The sequence below is a fragment of the Apodemus sylvaticus genome, chromosome 11, assembly GCF_947179515.1.
Source record: "Apodemus sylvaticus chromosome 11, mApoSyl1.1, whole genome shotgun sequence".
NCBI classification, from domain to species: Eukaryota; Metazoa; Chordata; class Mammalia; order Rodentia; family Muridae; genus Apodemus; species Apodemus sylvaticus.
Genome location: NC_067482.1, coordinates 91380287 through 91403905, shown reverse-complemented (window position 1 = coordinate 91403905; position 23619 = coordinate 91380287).

Genomic DNA, 23619 nt, shown 5'->3' with positions numbered 1-23619 from the left:
ACCTAGGTTAACTTTGACATTAAATCCTCCTGCTTTCATTTCCCAAATAAATTTATGCCTTTTGTCATATCACTTCATGATAGCATCACTATGCATACCAAGTTCTTAACATATATGCCCAAGAGGGAAACAGGATTTACTTTAAAGTAATATCTCACCAAATATTTTTTAGTATAAGGCTACACAAACTTATTTTAGGAATTTGAAAATTTGCTACAAGTTAACTTTATTAAGTCTGAATTGTCAATATCATTTTTTTTTTTTTTACTGAAAGATGATTCTGGTAGTTTCTAACTTAGGTGGACCATAAAAAAGACATAGAATTAGACACACACACACACACACACACACACACACACACACACACACACACACTGCAGTGGCTCCAGTAGACTCTGTGAGACAAAGTTTTACAGACTGAGGAGAGAAATGCCTCCTGGAGCCCTCTGGAACACCTCTATTCAGAAGCCGAAAATCTCACTTGGCAATTTGCTTTGCTCCTAAACTCTCCACCTTCTTAGTAGCCGGGACTAAGAAAAACCAAGCAAATTAAGATGTAAAAGAATCCATCTTGAAATAAGTCACTAGCCAGAAAATTCTGCAATGCTTTGCTCCATTCGTTTAAATAATTACATTTACCTCCCAACAGTATATAAATGAAGTATGGCTCTGACACTATGGTATGAAAAGCATTAATTAGCACAGTGGTATAAATATATTTCACTTGTCTTGACTGTATATTGGCTTATAAGTTATTGGAAATAATTTAAAAGATATAATGTTATTAAGAAGAGGTTAGTTTAACCAGCAACACATGAAAAGTACAAGTTTCTTTTGTTTATTGACCCTCATAGTCATCATTGCAGGACAGGTGGATTTGAAACAATAGGCCCAGACTAGAAGATATTTACATCTGAAGAACCTTATGCAATGTCCTTGTTGAACAAGAGGGTGTTGGGCAAATTAGAAAGAATTTACATTTGAGTTGGTGCAAAGCTCAGAGCTGCCTCAATGGAAGCTTGTGAGGAAATGTTTTTGTCTTGCAGACCCCACCTTGGGGGGGGGGTCTTTTGGCCAAAACAACATTCTTAACTTATCCAGGTTTGATTCAGGATGTAGTTCATACTTATTACTCACGAAGACTCATTTAGACTCAGGGAGTTTGACAAAACTTCCTTTAAAGTCTCTTTAAAGGCTTATATCAAGAAGATTGATGGTGTTTGTGTTCGAGCTTCTAAATTTGTTACACGGGAAAACGTTTTACTTGGTTGATTTTATACTTCCTTGTGCCAAATGGTTATGCTAATTGTTCCTTGTGCTTCCTTTACTGGATACATCTTTTGATATGTAAATATCAATCCCTCATGCTTAAAGGCTCATGCCTCAAAACAGAAAAATACATTCAGATTCAAACCACCTCTGTGTGTGGTTGTGTCTGTCTGTCTGTCATCTCGCCGAACCTGTGCCTTTTCCTGAAATCCAAAAGTTCCCCCTTGGATCTAAAGCTTCCCAGCTGGGACTGTCCATTGCACACACACACACACACACACACACACACACACACACACACACACATTTATTTAATTAATATTTACAGTACTAGGTGGTGATTTTCAAATAGCACAAAATAAAAACACTCCCTGGGAATAATCCTGCCATGCCAAGCAGGGAAGCAGGTAGGTTTAATTCTCCCTCCTCTCTTTCAAATCTCAGTCTCATCCCTAGCTCTATAGCAGTCTATGTGCTGTGGTCTTTCCTTCCTCTCTTACCCTATCTCCAGAAAATTATGCAGATCTTTTCTTAAGGGGTCATTAACCCAAATCCATTGTCTAAGTCACCAACACTCAGAGGCACTCCCTGGGAATCTAGCCGGCAGTGCCTTGCAGGGAAGCAGATAGGCCAGAGAAGAAGGTAGGTAATTTTCAGACTTTAACTTTCCCTTCTTTTCTTCAAATCCAATCTTCTTGTGTCAACCTCAGTTGCATAGCTAATTAAAACTCTGGCCTCTTCTCCCTCTCTACCCTATTCATTCAACAGCTACTAAACATATCTTGCCAGCACAGCCTGGTTTCTTTCCTGCTCCCTGACACACTCCTTCCAGCTCATCTCCATCCCTAACTGTCATTTCCCAAACCTAGGAACATTTTGTACTTGGAAACCCCAAAGGCTATGCATGGAAAGATCCCAGAAACATTCCCAGCCAGACAAGGTATAGTGACCATATTTTCCTAAAACTAGAAAGGGCAACAGAAAACAGAGAATGGAAAACCCACTCAAAAAGTCAAGACAATAATATCAGAACCTAAAACTATGATCATCCAAACACCAGCTGCCTAGACACCAGCATGAAAACACAGTCAATAATGGCTAGGACAATATGCCACACTATAGCTTAGAAACTCAGCTATATTCATCCCTGAGATATCCAATATAGATGAAACATAAAACAAGGTCGTTAAAATAGCTTTTATGAATATATTAGTGGCCCTTAAAGAGGAAACAAGTAAATCCATTAATTTATGAAAACACAAACAGTGTAGTGAAATAAAGAAAACAACAGTCCAAGACAAGAAAGTAGAAATAGAATCAATTAAGAAAACCCAAACTGTGGGGAATGTGGAAATCAAAAATTTAAGAACTTGACCAGGAAACTCTTTCAAAAACAAAGTTAAACATATGTTTATATAATGCATTCAATTATCTATATTGACTTAGATATAGTGCGTTTCCAGTTTTAGATACAATAAATATTGATGTTCATACATCATTGCTGTAATACATATGCATTTTAGGTACATGTACAAGTTCTTATGTATATAGGTACATATATGTGTGCCTGTGTGCATGGAGATATGCACATATATATGTGGATGCTAGAAGAGACTCTCAGTTGTTAAGAATCCAAGGCTCTGCTTGTCTTCAAGTCCTCAGTACTGGCGTTACAAGATCAATCACTCATCTCCATGGATTGGGAAAACCATAATGAACTTCTGCAGCTGGGACTAAGCCTCACAAATACTCACAGTGTATCACCCATCTTCTTGTGATTGTAAGGCCTTTCTGGGCATAGAGAATGAAGGTGCTGGCTTCAGCATCCCATTAACTGTCTCACATCCAGCTGCCACATCTGTAGCAGACTTGTCCAGAAAGCTGTATTGCCCTTCTGAAAGTGCCTGGTCCTGTGTGATGTATCAGTGACAGCTCAGGAAAAACTATCTTATTTCTTGACCACCTGAACTCAGTCTATACTGGGCTTAAACATAACTCCATTTGTCAGTACAACATGGAAGATAGAGGCTGTTCTCTGATTTGCTTTCTGCAGTGTGGCTTCTCTCGATCTTCTATTGCCTTCACTCAATTGGACAAGACTGGTGCATTCTGTGGGACCTGGTAGGAGGTGGCAGACAGTGGACTGGGGCATCTGGAGGAAACTAAGATATCATTGCTTCTTAGTAGAGGGGACATTGGAAAATTACTGCTGCTTACCCAGTTCGTCAGAGAAGTGCCTTAGATCTGCAGATAGCCAGCAGTTAAAATAGACTCTCAAAATTTACTCAGCATGCTGAGCATTGATGACTGTGAAGTATTTGACCCTAAATGGCCCATGGGTATCACCTTTCCAAGACTCAAGATTCATTGTGTTGGTTCAAGCTCTTGTCACTATGGCCATGACTTCTTCAGTTTAATGTATCACAATTTTGAACTCTGAGCCAAATAAATTCTTCCCTTCTTGAAAAAAGTCAACGCATATTCATATTAGTAACTATGCAGTGCACCTAAAAGCTCTAGACTAAAAGAATAAATAACAGACACAGGGGGGTAAATGAAAAGAAATAATCAAACTTCGGGCAGATACCAAAAAAAAAAAAACAGAAACATAAAAATCAGTTCAAAAAATCAATGAAACACAAAGTTGATTCTTTGAGAAAAATCAATAACATTGACAAATCCTTAGTTTAATTAACTAAGACATAAAACAAAGATCTAAACAAAATTAAAGACAAAAGAGGGGCTATAACCGCAGACACGAAGAACACTTAGAGAATCATAAGGATATATTTAATAATTTGTACTCCCCTAAATTGAAAAAAAATTATAAGTAATAGATAGTTTTCTCTGTATATGCCATTTATGAAAGTTAAACCAAGATTAGATAAGGAATTTGAACAGTTCTTTAATGCCTAGTAAAACGCAAAAATCTTCCAAGCTAATAAATCTAAGGGTCAGTTGATTTTAGTGAAGAATTCTGGGAGTTTCCAAGAAGAGTCAATACCAACACTCATCACATTACTCTACAAAATAGAGATGGAAGAAACATTGCTCAGCTCATTTTATGAGGTCACTGTTACCCTGACACCTAAACTGTAGTAAGACTCAACAAATAAAGGGAATTGCAGATCAATTACCCTTATAAGGTACTAAAATTCTCAATAAGATATTTTCAATCTGAATCAACAACACATCAAAATGACCATCCATGGTGATCATGCAGGCTTCATCACAGAGATGTAGACATGGTACAATATAAACAGTTTGATAAATTTAATTCTTTCTTGTAAATTAGACTGAAAGAATGAACAAATGTACACTCATCTCATTTGACACAGAAAAAGCCCTTAACAAAATCCAGCACTCATTTATGATAAAAGTTTTGATGAGATTCAGGATACAAAGACTATACCTCAGTATAATAAAGGCAATTTGCAATAAGCTTATAGCCAGCATAAGCATTTCCACAACATAAGAATTTTCCACTCTCTTCAAATCTATTCCATGTATCACTTTAAATACAAGATAGAACAACCAGAAAAAATTGAAGGAGATCAAGGGAACACAAGCAGGAAAGGAAGAAGTCAAAGTATCTTTACTTGCAGATGATCTGGAAATATGTACAGAGGATCCTAAAAATTCCACTGGGAAACTCCTACAACTGATAAACACTCACAGTAAGATACAAAATGAACAGAAAAAGTTCAGTAGCCTTCCTGAACAAAAATGACAAAAATAATGAAAAAGAAACCAGGGAATAACATCTTTGACAACTGGCTCAAATAATATAGACTATATTGGTGTAACTCCAACCAAGCATGTAAAAAACTTGAATGATAAAAAACTTTAAGACTTTGACAAAAAAATTAAAGGAGATATCAGAAGATGCAAAGATCACTCTTGCTCATGAATTGGTAGGATTAGTATAGTGAAAGTGATCATGCTCCCAAAAACAATCTACAGATTCAATGCAAACCCTGCCAAAATTCCAACACAATTCTTTAGAGAATTAAAAAAAAAAACAATTTTCAGGGGGTAGGTCAGGGGCGGGGGTGGGGGCGGCAGTGGCAGCAGCAGCAGCAGCAGCAGCAGCAGCAGCAGCAGCAGCAGCAGCAGCAGTGGCAGCAGTGGCAGCAGCAGCAGCAGCAGCAGCAGCAGCTCATCCAGAGGAGAAGGCCACTGCCAGTGGAACCAAGGAGACAGGGTCCAGGTAGGCCCTGTGCCCATTACTACTGGCCACCGCCCATCAACCAAGTTGTGAGCAGCAGTGGAATTAAAGTGCTTTTCACCACACTGAAGCCACATTAATCCTCTGCCTCCCACCAGCCAATTAAGAGGCTCTTCACCATCTTGGCTCCTGGATGCCAGAGAGATCTGAAAGACCCAGGTACGCAGATATAGTCAAAAGGCTAACATCGCTTGGGTCTAACCTGACAGGCATTGACCTGCACCCAGGCCCTGCGCAGCTTGGTGGGTGGGCCATCTGTGTGCCAAGCCGGCCAAGACATTGTTTTCCCAGCAGACTCTCTGGCACTGGCAGGGGGCGCACGCTGCCATCTTGGCTATGGGATGCCAGAGACTTCTAACAGGCAAAGCCAGTTAACAGACATAGCCCGAGCCTAACATCACAGGGGTCTAAGACCGACAGGCATTGGCCTGCACCCAGGCCCTGGACTACTCGGTGGGCCACCTGTGTGCCAACCCAGCCAGGAGGTTGTCTGCCTGTCAGACTGCCAAGCACTTGTAGGGGCACATGGCACCATCTTGGTTACCTGAAAGAGCCAGTTAGCAGATATAGCATGAGGCTAGCATTGCTCGGGCCTAAGCCTGTCAGGCCTTTGCCTGGACTCAGGGACTGAGAAGCTAGGCTAGCCGTGTGTGAACCAACCTGGTTGGGGGATTGGCTGCCTGGCAGAGTGTTCAGCACTCAGATAAGGTTCCTGCAGCATCCACCATCATAAATCCCTGAAGGAACAAACGGGCATCACCTGTTTCACAGAGACAACCTGGGGTAAGGCACACTAGGGCTCCAAGGGCACCAAAGAGGAGGGCAGCACATCAGAAAGCTGTGCCAGGGGAAACCTAGCCATCCAGTGTTGTGTAAATAGCCTTACAGTCTCACAGGAGACTCAAACACCAGCCAGTGACAACAAGACCAACTAACGCCAGAGATAACAAGATGGCAAAAGGCACAGATAGGAATGCTACTAACAGAAATATAGGCAATATGGCAGTGTCTGAACCCAACTCATCAACAACAGCAAGTCCTGGATACCCCAACACACCAGAAAAACAAGATTTGGATTTAAAATCACTGGTCATGATGCTGCTAGAGGAACACAAAAAGGACATAAATGAATCTCTTAAAAAATACAGGGGAACATGAATAAGTTAGAAACCCATATAATGGAAACACAAAAATCACTTAAAGAAATTCAGGAGAATAAGGCTCAAGAGATAGAAGCCAACAAAGAAGAAAGGCAAAAAAAAAAAAAAACAAAAAAACAAAAAAAAAAAAAACGTAAAGAAATGCAGGAAAAAGTGAGACAAATGGCAGAAATCATGAAAGAGGAAAAACAAAAATCTCTTAAAGAATTAAAGGAAAACACAAACAAACAAATGAAGGACCTGAGCAAAACCATCCTGGACCTAAAAACAGAAGTAGAAACAAATAAGAAATCACAAAGGGAGACAACTTTGGAGATAGAAGACCTTGGGAAGAAATCAGGGGCCATAGATGCAAATATAAACAACAGAATACAAGAGATGGAAGAAAGAATCTCAGATGCTGAAGATACCACAGAAACCATTGACTCAACAGTCAAAGAAAATGCAAAATGCAAAAAGCTTGTAACCCAGAACATCCAGGAAATCCAGGACACAATGAGAAGACCAAACCTAAGGATTATAGGTATAGATGAGAGTGAAGTTTTACAACTGAAAGAGTCAACAAATATCTTCAACAAAATTATGGAAGAAAACTTTCCTAACCTAAAGAGAGATGCCCATGAATATACAAGAAGCCTACAGAACTCCAAACAGACTGGCCAGAGCAGAAATACCTCCCATCACATAATAATTAAACCCCAAATGTACTAAACAAAAAAAGAATATCGAAGGCAGTAAGAGAAAAAGGCCAAGTAACATATAAAGGAAGAGCTATCAGAATTATACCAGACAGCTCACCAGAGATAATGAAAGCTAGATGATCCTGGGCAGAGCTCATGCAGACTCTAAGAGAACACAAATGTCAGCCAAGACTACTATATCCAGCAAAAGTCTCAATCACCATAGATGGAGAAACCAAGATATTCCATGACAAAAGCAAATTTAAATAATATCTTTCCACAAACCCAGCCCTACAAAAAATAACAGGAGGAAAACTCCAATACAAGGAGGGAAACTACACACTGGAAAAAGCAAGATAGTAACCTTCAATTTCTCTTAACAGCAATGGACGCAATTCACCAATAAAAAGACATAGACTAACAGACTGGATAGGGAAATAGGACCCTACATTTTGCTGCATACAGGAGACACACCTCAGTGTCAAAGACGAAAACTACCTTAGAGTAAAAGCCTGGAAGACAATTTTACAAGCAAATGGTCTCAGGAAACTAGCCAGAGTAGCCATTCTAATATCAGATAAAATTTCCTTTTAACCTAAAGTCATCAAAAGAGACACGGAAGGACACTTCTTGCTGGTCAAAGGAAAAATCCACCAGGAAGAACTCTCAATTCTGAACATCTATGCTCCAAATGCAAGGGCACCCTCATTCGTAAAAGAAACTTTACTAAAGCTCAAAACACACATTGCACCTAACACAATAATTGTGGGTGACTTCAACACCCCACTCTCCTCAATGGACCGATCAGGAAAACAGAAACTAAACAGGGAGAGAGTGAAACTAATTGAAGCTTTGGACCAATTAGATTTAACAGATATATATAGAACTTTTCATCCCAAAGCAAAAGAATATACCTTTTTCTCAGCACCTCATGGTACCTTCTCAAAAATCTATTATATAGTTGGTCACTAGACAGACCTCAACAAATACAAGTAGATTGAAATAATCCCATGCCTCCTATCAGATCACTATGGAGTAAAAGTGGTCTTCAATAACAACAAAACCAACAAAAAGCCCACATACACATGGAAACTGAACAATACTCTCAATGATACCTTGTTCAAGGAAGAAATAAAGAAAGAAATCAAAGACTTTAGAATTTAATGAAAATGAAGGCACAACATAGCCAAATTTATGAGACACAATGAAAGCAGTGCTAAGAGGAAAACTCATAGCTTTGAGTACCTACAAAAAGAAATTGGAGAGAGCATATGCTAGAAGCTTAACAGCACAACTGAAAGCCTTGGAACAAAAAGAAGCTAATTTACCCAGGAGGAGAAGACAGGAAATCATCAAACACAGGGCTGAAATCAATCAAGTAGAAACTAATGGAACCATACAAAAAAAAATCAACAAATCCAGGAGCTGGTTCTTTGAAAAAATCAACAAGATAGATAAACACTGAGCCAGACTAACCAAAGTGCACAGAGACAGTACCCAAATTAACAAAATTAGAAATGAAAAGGGAGATATAACAACAGAAATTGAGGAAATTAAAAAAATTATCAGATCCTACTACAAATGCATGTACTCAACACAACTGGAGAATCCGGAGGAAATGGAAAATTTCTTAGACAGAAACCAAATACCAAAATTAAATCAAGATCAAATAGATCATCTAAAGAGACCCATAACCCCTAAAGAAATAGAAGGGGTCATAGAAAGCCCTCCAACCAAAAAAAAGCACAGGACCAGATGGTTTTAGTGTGGAATTCTATCAGACCTTCAAAGAAGACTTAACACCAATACTCTTCAAACTTTTCCACCAAATAGAAACAGAAGGAACACTATCCAACTCCTTCTTCGAAGTCACTATTATGCTGATACCAATATCACACAAAGATCCAACAAAAAAAAGAGAATTTCAGGCCAATATCCCTTATGAATATCGATGCAAAAATACTCAATAAAATTCTTGCCCACTGAATCCAAGAACACATCAAAAAGATCATCCACCATGATCAAGTAGGCTTCATCCCAGGGATGCAGAGATGGTTCAATATACAGAAATCCATCAATGCTATCCACTATATAAACAAACTCAAAGAAAAAAAAACCCACATGATCATTTCATTAGATGTTGAAAAAGCATTTGACAAAATTCAGCACCCTTTCATGCTTAAAGTCTTGGAAAGAACAGGAATTCAAGGTCCACATCTAAACATAGTAAAAGCAATATACAGCAAACCAGTAGCCAACATCAAACTAAATGTAGAGAAACTTGAAGCAATTCCACTAAAATCAGGGACTAGACAAGACTGCCCCCTCTCTCCATATCTTTTCAATATCGTTCTTGAAGTCCTAGCTAGAGCAATTAGACAACATAAGGAGGTCAAAGGAATACAAATTGGAAAAGAAGAAGTCAAACTATAACTATTTGCAGATGACATGATAGTATACTTTAGTGACCCCCCCCCCCAAAAAAAAGAAACTCTACCAGAGAACTCCTACAGCTGATTATCAACTTCAGCAAAGTGGCAGGTTATAAAATCAACTCAAGCAAATCAGTAGCCTTTCTATACTCAAAGGATAAACAGACTGAGAAAGAAGTTAGGGAAATGACACCATTCACAATAGCCACAAACTGCATAAAGTATCTTGATTCTAACCAAACAAGTGAAAGACCTATACGACAAAAACTTCAGATCTCTGAAGAAGGAAATCAAAGAAGACCTCAGAAAATGGAAACAGACTCCATGCACGTGGATTGGCAGGATTAATATAGCTAAAATGGCCATCTTGCCAAAAGCAATCTACATATTCAATGCAATCCCCATCAAAATCCCAACTCAGTTCTTCATAGAGTTAGAAAAAGCAATTCTCAAATTCATCTGGAATAACAGAAAACACAGTATAGCTAAAACTATTCTCAACAGTAAAAGAACTTCTGGGTGAACCAGTATCCCAGACCTCAAACATTGCTACAGAGCAATAGTGATAAAAACTGCATGGTATTGGTTCAAAATCAAGCAAGTGAATTAATGGAATAGGATTGAAGACCCAGAAATGAACCCCACACACCTATGGTCACTTGATTATCAACAAGTACTGATATATCCTGTGGAAAAAAGATAGCCTTTTTAACAAATGGTGATGGTTCAATTGGAGGTCAGCATGCAGAAGAATGCAAGTAGATCCATTCTTATCTCCTTGTACTAAGCTCAACTCCAAGTGGATCAAGGACCTCCACATAAAACCTGACACACTGAAACTAGTAAAAATGAATCTTGGAAAGACCCTTGAGGCCATGGGCATAGGGGAATAGTTCCTGAACACAACACCAATAGCTTATGCTCTAAGATCAAGAATTGACAAATGGGACCTCATAAAATTACAAAATTTCTGTAAGGCAAAGGACACTATGAAAAGCACAAAATGTTAGCCAACAGATTGGGAAAGGATCTTCACCAACCCTAAATCTGACAGAGGGCTAATATCTAATATATACAAAGAACTCCAGAAGGCAGACCTCAGAGAACCAAATAATCCTATTAAAAAGTGGGGTACGGAGCTAAAGAAAGAATTTTCCCATGAAGAACTCCAATGGCTGAGGCGCACCTTAAGAAATGCTCAACATCATTAGTCATAGAGAAATGCAAATCAAAACAAACCTGAGGTTTCACCTTACAGCAATCAGAATGGCTAAGGTTAAAAACTGAGGAGACAGCAGGTGTTGGCGAGGATGTGGAGAAAGAGGAACACTCCTCCACCGCGGTTGGGATTGCAAGATGGTACAACCACTTTTGAAATCAGTCTGGCGGTTCCTCAGAAAACTGGATATGATACTTTCAGAGGACCATGCTATACCACTCCTGGGCATATACCCAGAGGATTCCCTGGCATGCAATAAGCACACATGCTCCACTATGCTCATAGCAGCCCTGTTTGTAATAGCCAGAAGCTGGAAAGAACCCAGGTGTCCCTCAACGGAGGAGTGGATACAAATAATGTGGTATATTTACACAATGGAGTACTATTCAGCCATTAGAAACAATGAATTCATGAAATTTTAGACAAATGGATGGATCTGGAGAACATCATACTAAGTGAGGTGACCCAGTCTCAAAAGATGAATCATGGTATGCACTCACTGATAAGTGGCTATTAGCTTAGAAATGTGGAATACCCAAGACATAATCCACATATTAATTGATGTCCAAGATGAATGGAGGAGTGGCCCCTGGTTCTGGAAAGACTCAGTGCAGCAGTATAGGGGAATTCCAGAACAGGGAAGTGGGAAGGGTTAGATGGGGGAATAGGGGGAGGGAAGTGGGCTTATGGGACTTTTGGGCAATGGGGAGCCAGAAAAGGGGAAATCATTTGAAATATAAATAAAAAATATATCGAATAAATAGAAAAAAAACAATTTTCAGTTTCATGCGGAAACACAGAAAACTTAGAATAGTAAAGTACTCCTGAATAATAGAACTTCTGGAGCCAACACTGTCCCCAATCTCCAAATGGAGTACACAGCTATAGTAAAAAACAAACCAACCATTCCCACAAGAACAACAACAAATAAAATAATAAACAACAAACAAAACCCCATGGTATTCTCACTTAAACAGACTGGCTGACCAATGTAATCAAATTGAAGAATGAAACAATATTCTATACATCTACACACACCTGATTTTTTATAAGAAGCTAGAGATACACCTTGAAAAAAGACAGTATCTTTAAAATATTGTGCTTTTCAAACTTGATAGATTCATACTTATCATTATGCACAAAACTCAACTCCAAATGGATCAAATATAAATTCATATACACTAAACTTGATCGACAAGAAAAAGGGGAATTGCTTTTACTCTTTGGCAGAGGAAAAGACTTTTTCAACGGCACACCAACCCTAGGCACTAAGAAAAACAATTAATGATGCTACCTCATTGAACTGAAAAGTACTGCTTGGAAAAGGACACCATCATTAGGATAAATTGGCAGGCTACAGAGAGGGAAACTACTTGTATCCTAACATATGACATAGAACTAATATTTAAAATATATAAAGAGCTTAAAAAACTGGACATCAGCCAAAGAATAACTAAATTAAAAATGAAGTAGAGATCTAAATAGAGAATTTTCAAAATGAGAAACTCAAATGTCCGAGAAATACTCATTGAACTGTGTAACATTATTAGTCATCAGAGAAATGCAAATCAAAAGTACTTTAAAATATAATCCTATGTGAAACAGAATGGCCAAGATCAATAAGGAAATGACACAATTCATGTTAATGAAGAGGATTGGAGTAAGGGAAACATTCATCCACTGGTAATGGGAGTGCAAATTATATAGTATAGAAATCATTGTGGTGTTTCCTCAGGAAGATGGGAAACTCAATATCCAGCTATACCACTCAGGGGCATATACCCTAAGTATGCTTCATCCATCTACAAGAGATGCTTGCTCACACATATTCATAATAGCCAGAAATTAAAAATTACCTGGATGTCCATCAAAGGATTAAAAAAATGTGGCACATTCATAAATGGAGTATTACTCAGCTGTTACAAATATACTAATGACACTCACAAGTAAAGAGATGTAACTACAAAAAAATTTACTCCAAGTGTGGGAATCAGATCCAGAGAGACAAACATGCTGTATATTAGTTTATATGTGGATTATTAGCTTTTAAGTCATTGATAAGCTCACTACAATCGATATAACCAAAGAACTTAGATAAAAGTTAAAGACTAGGATGGAAAGATGAATTTCCCTAGGAAAAGGAAATACAATAGCTATGGAGGCATGATGAATGGAATGAGAGATTCAAATTTGGAAGGAGAGGGACAGTGAGGAGAAGGGAAGGGAATGTGGGGAGGGCTAGATAAAACTAAGGATCCTTTGTGGAGGCACATGGACACTTAAGAGAATAGAATGTTTTTGAAATATATACGTATATGAAGATGATCTAACTATAATCTCAAATAATAGAGGGAACAGAGACAACACAATTAGGCATCTCTTGTTACCAAATTAAGTTTCTAATACTGGGAATGGATTACATCTGACTGAGGTCTTGGCCATGGGGTACCAACAACAATACTCTATTGCCAACGTTTTTGATGGCTATCCAAAAATGACAGTATGGCTCTATTATCAAAGACAATACACATAAACTTATTGGACATGAAGAAGTTGAGCTGGTACCTTTGTAGAGTCCCTCCACACACATCCCCAGTACTGTAAGGTACTTGCTAATAAAGACAAAAAATGTAAACACCAACCTATTTACAACTCCTTCTCTATGAGTGACCTGCCTATGTGATATTCTGTTGCTCGAGACACACAAAGCTTTTGGGAGTAAGCAACCAATATCTGACCTGAGTTGAGGTCCATAGCATGAGATGGACTCAATCTACCACTGCTTGTGTGGCTAAGAACATGAGACATTGGATTTCATTGAGATCCATAGATAGGCTATGGAGCTCAATGAAAACCAAATACTACTTTCCTGCTAAAGAAATATAACAATAAAAGGCTCTTAAAGTCACTCTTTTATAGTCATAGATCTTTTTGCTCAGACACCATCAGAGAAGCTCCTTCCATCAGCACTGGGGACAAATACAGAGGCCCACAGTCAGCTAATATACAGAGAGCAAGAGACCTTGAAACACTTGGCCTTAAAAGGATGTCTTCATCAAATTCTTCCCTTTGGTACTTAGGAAACTGGGCAGAAGCAGAGGCAGTGGTCTGAAAAAGTATAAGAGCCAGAGAAGATGGAATCAAGGCTTTCTAGATACAAGAAAGCTGGCACAAATATGAACTCACAGAGGCTGTGGAAGCATATCCAGGGTCTGCATAAGTCTGTACCTGGGGGGGGGTGCATCTAGTCTATAGCTGAAGGAGGAAGTGGATGCATATCCCCCTGCCTGAATGCAGAAGCTATCTCTGATAAATAGCTACCTGCAAATGAGAAGTTAGTTTTCATTAAGGGAACTTCACTGAGTCAATAAACCATTCTTAAGTTTAGGCCCCATGTCCAGCAGTAGATGGCCAACCCAAATGAACTCAGTGGCATCTTTGGAGGGCCTTTATTTCATAACATTGAGGCAGGCAATTTATTGAATTTTTAACCTTACAGATCCTTTGTGTATGCAATTTCTGCTTTGGGTTTTTTAATGGGATTTCTGTATGTGTGTGAGCTTGTACTCTTTCTTTCTTTCTTTCTTTCTTTCTTTCTTTCTTTCTTTCTTTCTTTCTTTCTTTCTTTCTTTCTTTCTTTCTTTCTTTCTTTCTTTCTTTCTTTTGCCTCTTTGGTTGTTTTGTCATAATGTGAGTTAAGATTTTTCTTATTTTATTATTGTTCCTTACATGTTCTTTTTTTTCTAACAAGTGACAGAAAGGCGGTGGTTATGGATTGGAGGAGAGATATGGAGGAATGGGAATAGTAGTGTTTTGGGGTAGAAGACTGTGAACAGGAGATGGCTGGTGGCTATAGTGGGAGTTTAGATCCCAATGTAGCCAGAAGCATTTCTCAGTATGAGCATGAAAATTATGTCTACGATTGACATACTTCAGTTAACAAAAAAAAAAGCAATCATTTTATATATTTTCTCTGGAAGCTTTAATAGCACTTTCTGGTACTTTGGAAACTCAAGAAAAAGCTTTCTGGTCAGATTCAGCTCAAATATTCTGTATCTTCTGTCTGTAGGCATAGACATCATCAGCAATAGGAAGTTACTTTTAACCTCTGGAAGCAATCAGCAGCAATAGAAATGGCTTATGTTGTTTAGGAGTCTCTTGGAGTTCCCTCATCTGTGTTTGAAGGGGTTTTTGTTAGATAGTCTATGCTCTTGGGTGTCTAAATCAGCCCATAATGCCATTTGAATTAAATATGTACATTTATATACATAGAATTATGTATTGAATGCAATTTATGGTAATAAATATTCAAAAATAAAATAAAAACATTGTAAGAATTATAAAATGCATACTATTTATTTATGTTACATATAACACTGGGAAGGGCAGAGTTCTGTGGAAAAGGCAAGGTGCATTTAAGATACCATGCCAAAAGAAAACAGGAGGGAAATGCAAATACTTTGAAACTTAGCCGACAACAAACAAGTACGCTAAAACTCATTTAAATTTTGCATATGTTATCATTAATATTCTGTAACTTAATTATTGTGAAATAGTAACATATTATGTCTGCAGCTGCTAACACACAGTTCCCGTTGTCCTTAAAAATAATTATCTATTCTCACTTTTCACCTACTTTACAAACAAGAAAAGTTCTTACTAATGAAGAGAAAACAAAGGCAGAAGACCTAAGGTTACTTTACTAAGCACACTCCTGGTCATTTCTGGTCATAGAATATGCCTGAGTTTCATTTGTGGTGCTGTGGTACTATCCCCTCAAAAGAGCATCTAAGGGGAGAAAGAAAACTTTTCCTCAGCTTAAATTTCAAAGTCAAGGTTCATTATTGCTGGGAAGTCAAGCCAGGCATGTAAATGACCACAGCCACAGTCAAGATCAGAGACGGAGTAAACACTAGGGTCCTTGCTTGTTTGCTTGCTTCCTTCCTTGCTTGCTTGTTTGTGCATGTTCATCTAGCTTTCTTCACATTTATATAATTCCTAGTCCAGCCTGTAAAATTGTGCTGTCTATTCATGGTTGAGAGTAAGCTGAGATGCATCTCATCTCAATAAGTTCAATTATGACTATTTTCCACAGAGGTGTGTTGGCCAAGCAAATGGAGACAATCCCTCATTGACATTCTGATGTGAGTACAGGTTGGTTGTATCAAGTTGACAATTAATGATATCACAGTATGATTCAGTCTGACTTATGACATAATTCTAAGTATTCATATGTGTGTCTTAGGGTTTCTATTGCTGTGATGAAACACTATGACTAAATGGCAAGTTGGGGAAGGAAAGGGTTTACTTTGCTTACACATCCATTATTTCAGGAATTCAGGACAGGAACCCATGCAGGGTAGGAACCTGGAGGCAGCAGCTGATGCAGAGACCATGCAGGGATGCTTACTAGTATGCTCCCTATAGCTTGCTCAGCCTGATTTCTTATAGAGCTCAGAACTGAGACAATCCACAGTGTGCTGTGCCATCTACCGCAAATCACTAATTGAGAAAATTCCTTGAGCTCGATCTCTTGGAGGCATTTTCTCAACTGGGGCTCCTTCCTCTCTGGTAACTAACTTGTGTCAAACTTACACGCAAAGCCAGCCAGTACAATGTGTTCTACTATTATAAATATTCCTTTCCCTTAGTTTGGATAATGATACCTATTTGAAATAATTATATTTTGCTAATCCTTCTTCAGCAACCATTAGACAATGATATTGACTTATTTCAGTAGGACAAACACATGCTTAGTAGGTACAGAATATTAGTAACAATAAAGTAGTTGAATATAGTTATTATATTAGAATTTTGAAATTTACTAGCTATGATTTCGTATATACTGACTTTACAGTTTTTAAAATGCTCTCATTATATATTTAATTAAACCATGAATCTAAAACAAGGGACTTGATTCTATTGTATCTAAGTATTTTTCTGAAAGCATTCTAAGACTCTTGATTACTATTCTGCTCTAGGCAACATTTTCTTATCATTCCACATCATATCTAATTCCAACAATAAGTTACTTTTGATATTGCTATAAGATACACTTATATATTTTCAAACTGGTGCTGTTTTAATGTTCATCCTTAACTCTTTTCTGCTTTATAGCACAACCTCTTGAATGCTTTTGTCCAGTGCAACTGTATGTCCCTCAATCTTATCACCTCACATGCTCCATCATGTCAATTATCTGTTATCTAGAAGTGAAGTGACACATATCATAATGAACATAATCATATTTCTTTTTTAATCTTTTATTATTTATTTATTTATTTATTTATTTAAAACTCCAGATTTCATTTCCCTCCCAGTCTATCCTCTGACTGTTCCACATCTCATACCTCCTCCCCAACCCTCCTGTCTCCATGAGGATATCCCAGCCCCTCCCCACCCAACCAGACCTCTAAACTCCCTGGGGCCTCCAGTCTCTTGAGAGTTAGGTGCATCTTCTCTGACTAAACTCAGACCCAGCAGTCCTCTGTGGTATATGTGTTGGCAGCTTCATATCAGCTGGTTGATAGTCCAGGGTCTGAGAGATCTCAGGGGTTCAGGTTAATTGAGACGGCCGGTCCTCCTGTAGGGTTGACCTATTCCTCAGCTTCTTCTAGCTTTCCTATAATTCAACTACGGGGGTCAGCAGCTTCTGTCCATTGACTGAGTACAAATATCTGCATCTGACTCTTTCAGCTGCTTGTTGGGTCTTTTGCAAGGTAGTTACAATAGGTCCCTTTTTGTGAGCACTCCCTAGCCTCAGTAATAGTGTCAGGTCTTGGGGCCTCTACTTGAGCAAGATGCCACTTTGGGCCTGTCACTGAACCTTTGATTCCCCAGCCTCCTCCCCATTTTCATCCCTGCAGTTCTTTTAGACAGGAACACCTATAGGTCAGAGATTTGACTGTGAGATGGCAACCCCATCCCTCATTCAATCAAGAAATATGATTATGTAGAGGGCTCTACAAGTGTCCTCTCTTCACCATAGAGCATTTCATCTAAGGTCCCTCCCTTTGAGTCCCAGGTTTCTGATACACTGTGGAGGGTTCACCCACCTCCTACCTCCTGAGCTTTCCTGTTTCCATTCTTTCTGATGGCCCTCAGGGCTTCAGTCCTTTCCCTCCACCCACTACCAGGTTCCCCTCTTTCCTGACCCCTGTCCCTCCCAGATCTCTCCCTCCCTCACCACTAGTGATTATTTTCTTTTCCCTCCGAAGTGTGACTGATATGTCCTCTTTTGGATCCTTCAGCTTGTTGACCTTTTTGACTTTGGGGACTGTATTTTGGGTATTTTGTACTTTTTTGTTTGGCTAGAACCCACTTATTAATGAGTACATACCATGTATGTCCTTTTGGGTCTGAGTTACCTCACTCAGGATGATATTTTCTAGTTCCATTTGCCCGCAAAACTCAGAATGTACTTGTTCTTAATAGCTGAGTAGTATTCCATTGTGTAAATGAACCACATTTTCTGTATCCATTCTTTTGTCATGGGACATCTGAGTTGTTTCTAGCAATGGTATGGTTGAAGTGAACATGTCAGGCCAGTGTTTCTAGGAACAGCAGAAGATAAGATGCAGTTCTCAGAGTGTGAAGAGCTGAGGGGAAGAGAGACCATAAAAGAAACAAAAACCTGAGTAAGAGGAAACCACAGAGACAGAATTTTTTAAAGTTTGGATTTTGTCAAAAGATTTTTGTTTTAGAAAGAAAATGCCAATCTTATTTCAGAAAATGAGGTAGAAAAAATAGGAATGAAAGTATTAAAGGACAAAGATTCTGGTAATTAGAAGAATTTTGAAAGCAAACACAAGGCAAGATTTAAAAGACATAGAGGTATTTAGTAAGAATACCTACAATGGCTCTGTACTTAAAGAAGCATTTACCACTAGGCTCCTTGGAGAAATTCTCCAGGAAAACACTGCACAATGAAACAGAACAAACTGAACTGAATAGGAATGTGCTCCTATCTTAGAGTTCCAGATTCCTCTGTTGGCTCTCTACAGAGCCTTTCCATGAGTCTATCAGAAGCATTACAAAATAATGTGAGTTGCTTTTTCTATGCTTCAAGAGAACAGAGAGAACTTGTTGTGTGGATCAGGAAGCCCTGTCTCACCAGATACATATTCTGATGTTTGTAGTGTAGTAGACTTCCACACCCTCTGAGGCCATAATTAATAACATAGTGAACTATCTCATAAATCTCACCTGGATGCCTTGATATCATGCTCAGGATTTAGATCAAAATAATATTGGAAGGGAAATGTAACTATAACCAAATAAAATAACACATGTCCATTTAGACTTGTAACAATCATAGAAGAGAAAAGAAATGTGATCTGTTAAAGGCATATCAGAAAATATCAATGCTTGAAGAAGTAATTAGAAAATGTCTAATAAGGTAGCTATCAATGAAAAAAATCACCATTATGGGATTGCAGAGGATATTAATAACTGGAATATGACTCTCAGAATGTACAATTAATAATTGGAATATGACTCTCAGAATAGTCTGTGGAGAGACTAGCCACATAAAACAGAACAGCTAAAAATAGAAATTATGAAATGAGAAAGTTTACTGAAAAATAATCAAAATATTGTGAAGAATAAAATGAACTTACAATCTCAAAATAAATGAATCATCTTATAGACACATACACACAAGAAAGTACATGAAAATCAAATGAATCAATAAGTACTGAAGAAACTGAGTGGCAAGATAATTTTTAGACACTGCCTCCCTGTGAATGTATAATGAGAGGTCAGTATGTGAACACCTGGCTATTCCAGAGACAGAAAAGGGCTTTAGTTCAGTTTTGTACAGAGCAAGAGATTAGAGCTTTTTTCCAGTCTTAATTCCAGTCTTATTACCTGATGCTATCCAGTTTTCTAGGGACTGTTTGTTGAAGATATTGGATGAGTGTGGTTTTGGCATATTTGTCAAAATCCAGATAGCTGTAGTCTTGTGAATCTCACCCACATTCTCTACTCCAAACCATTGTTCTGCATGTCTGTGTCTGTGCTAGCAGTACTCTGGATTTATTATTATTGGTCAGTGATATAACTTGGAAGTAAATGTGGTTCTATGTTGTGGGAAATATTAAAAAAAAAAAAGAACCGGCACATTCCCACACTAGTGTTGGCAATGGACAGGCCATAGGGCTCCCACCGGGTAATCTCACTTGGCAGTCCCTCTGCCCGCTATCTCTCTGGTGCTCCTTCCGCCCCAGTTCCTCTTGCTACCACACAATTCCCCACACACCTCATGGTCAGCCATCTCAACACCTAATTACCCAGTAGAATTAAAACTCTTTAAGCTTTTAGTTAACCAATCAGATTTCTGTATCAGTAATATCACAATTTACAAGATGCCAATACAATAATTTCAGAGCTAATTAATGATAAAAGTTTTATGCTAATATTTCCAACCTTGTGAACTCATAGCTACTTGTGGCTGGTAAACACCATGTGGGTTCACATCTGCAGCCATCTTGCTTCTCCTCCTATCCTGAGATGCTCCCTCTCTCTGCAACTCTTAGCTCCGCCTCCCTTTTACTTGTCTAATCACAGGTCTCCTCTGAGCTAATGAACCTGGACAGAGAAAATCCTGCAACAATTCTATATAAAATTCAGAGTGGTTTTGGTGTGTGAAAGATGACTGTGGAGTATGGATCTCATTAAATGAGTACATTGCTTCTGGTAGGATGGACATTTTCAAAAGGTTATAACTCACTAGCAAGAGAGGTTTTCCAATCTCTGTGCTTTCTTCAATTCCTTGACAAAGTGTTTGAAAGTTTTTGTCTCTTTTTATGTATAGTCCCTGTTCAATAATGATGATAATATAATAATAATAATAATAATAATAATAATAATAAAATAGTATAATAATAATAAATAACAGCAGCAACAACAACGATATGGCTATTATTTGGTATGGCTATTGGGAATGGACCCTTTTTTCAGTATGCTAGTCACAGGGTTATAGGAAGGTTGCTGTGTTTTGTATGTTAATTCTATATCCTACCATGTTTTAAAAACTCTGTATCATCTGCGAGAGCTTTTTGTTGGAATCTTTCTATTCTGTCATGCATAGTATCACACAACAAGGATTTTTTTCTTTACTTCTTTTATTTATTTTTCTTTGCTCTAAGACTTCAAGCACTATATTGGATAGGAGTGGATTTTGTGAATATGCTTGTTTTGTAACTGCCCCGAGAAGAAGTTGAGACCATTAATATTGAGAATAATTATTGAGAAATGTCTATTAATTCATGCCATTTCGTTAATCTTGCTTTTTTTCTTTGTCCTTCTTTGCCTAGCTAGTGACCCAACATTATTTTCCCCTGTAGACTTTCGGATTCACTTACATTTTCTTGATATTGAGGTATTTTTCTTGTGTTTTCTGTAGGACTGTTTGATGATCATAAATTCATATCGCTTTATTCTATCATGACAGACGTCTTTATCCTTCAGTTATGACAGATTGCTTTCGAGGATACAGTGTTCTGTGTTGCTATTTGTGTTCTTTCAGAACTTGGACAACATCACTCAAGCCCTTTTGACTTTTAAAGTCACCACTGAAAACTCAGCTATATGAGCTTTCTCCCCTGAAGGTTTTGGACTGTTTACTTTGTTGTGATCATTTAATGTTTTGACTGTTATGACCCCGGGAATTGCTTTTCTGGTCCTGCCTATGCTTCTTCCATGTTTGTGGACATTACTTTCCTTAGATTTAGATTTTTTTTCTATAATTTTATTGAAACTATTTTCTATGCCATAGGCTTTTACTTTTTTCTACTTCTATGTCTATTTGTAGGTTCTATCATTACATGAGGTCACAAAGATCCTATATATTCCATTCATTTTCAAAAATATATTTTTTATTGGATGATCCAATTCTTCTACATTTAATTTGATGCCTGATAGTCTGTCTTACAATTGAATTATTTTATTGGTTAGGTTTTCTACTTAGTCTTTACTACATTTACTGAATTTCTTATTTTGTTTGAGTGTTGCTTAGTATTTCTTTCTAATCTGTGCTAGTTTTCTGTCTTTAAGTTTTCCTTTATTAAGTCACCTGTTTACGTTTTCAGTGGGCTTAATTCTAGTGTTTATTTATTCCTCCTTTGAATTCTTTGAACAAATTCATACCATTATTTTAAAATCAAGATCTTTAATGTTACTTAATTTGACCTCACCAAGCATCATGGCTGTGCATTTAATACTTTTCTTTTTTTAAAAATATTTTTATTTTCTATATTCTTTGTTTACATTCCAAATGATTTCCCCTTTCCCGGATCCCCCCTCCCCATATGTCCCATAAGCCTTCTTCTCTCCATCCATTCTACAATCACCTTCCTCCTTTTTCTCTGTCCTTATATTCCCCTCCAATGTTAGATCAATCCTTTCTAGGATCAGGACCCTCTCCATACTTCTTCATGGGAGTCATTTGTTATGCAATTTGTGCCTTGGGTATTTAGAACTTCTGGGCTAATTAATATCCACTTATCAGAGATTGCATTCCATGTGTATTCTTTTGTGATTGGGTAACCTCACTTAGGATGATATTTTCCAGATCAAACCATTTGCCTAAAAATTTTGTGAATTCATTGTTTCTAATTGCTGAGTAGTATTCCATTGTGTAAATATACCACATTTTCTGTATCCATTCCTCCTTTGAGGGGCATCTGGGTTCTTTCCAGCTTCTGGCTATTATAAATAAGGCTGCTATGAACATAATGGAGCATGTGTCTTTATTGTATGCCAGGGAATCCTTTGGGTATATGCCCAGGAGAGGTATAGCAGGGTCCTCTGGAAGTGTCATGTCCAGTTTTCTGAGGAACCACGAGATGATTTCCAAAGTGGTCGTACCATCTTACAGCCCCACCAGCAGTGGAGAAGTGTTCCTCTTTCTCCACATCCTCGCCAACACACCTGCTGTCTCCTGAGTTTTTGACCTTAGCCATTCTGACTGGTGTAAGGTGAAATCTCAGGGTTGTTTTGATCTGCATTTCCCTAATGACTAATGATGTTGAGCACTTCTTAAGGTGCCTCTCGGCCATCCGAATTTCTTCAGGTGAAAATTCTTTGTTTAGATCTGTACCCCATTTTTAATAGGGTTATTTGGTTTCCTGGAGTCTAACTTCTTGAGTTGTTTGTATATATTGGATATTAGCCCTCTATCAGATGTAGGATTGGTGACTATCCTTTCCCAATTTGATGGTTGCCGTTTTGTCCTTTTAACAGTGTCCTTTGCCTTACAGAAACTTTGTAATTTTATGAGGTCCCATTTGTCAATTCTTTTTTTTCCTTGTTTTTTTTTTAATTTTTTTTAAATTTTCTTTTTTTATTGATATATTTTTTATTTACATTTCAAATGATTTTCCCTTTTCTGGGTCCCCACTCCACACAAGTCCCATAAGCCCTCTTCTATCCCCCTGTTCTTCCATCCTCCCCTTCCCACTTCCCTGTTCTGGAATTCCCCTATACTCTTGCACTGAGTCTTTCCAGAACCAGGGGCCATTCCTCCATTCCTTTTGGACATCATTTAATTTGTGGATTATGTCCTGGGTATTCAAAGTTTCTAGGCTAATATACACTTATCAGTGAGTGCATACCATGATTGATCTTTTGA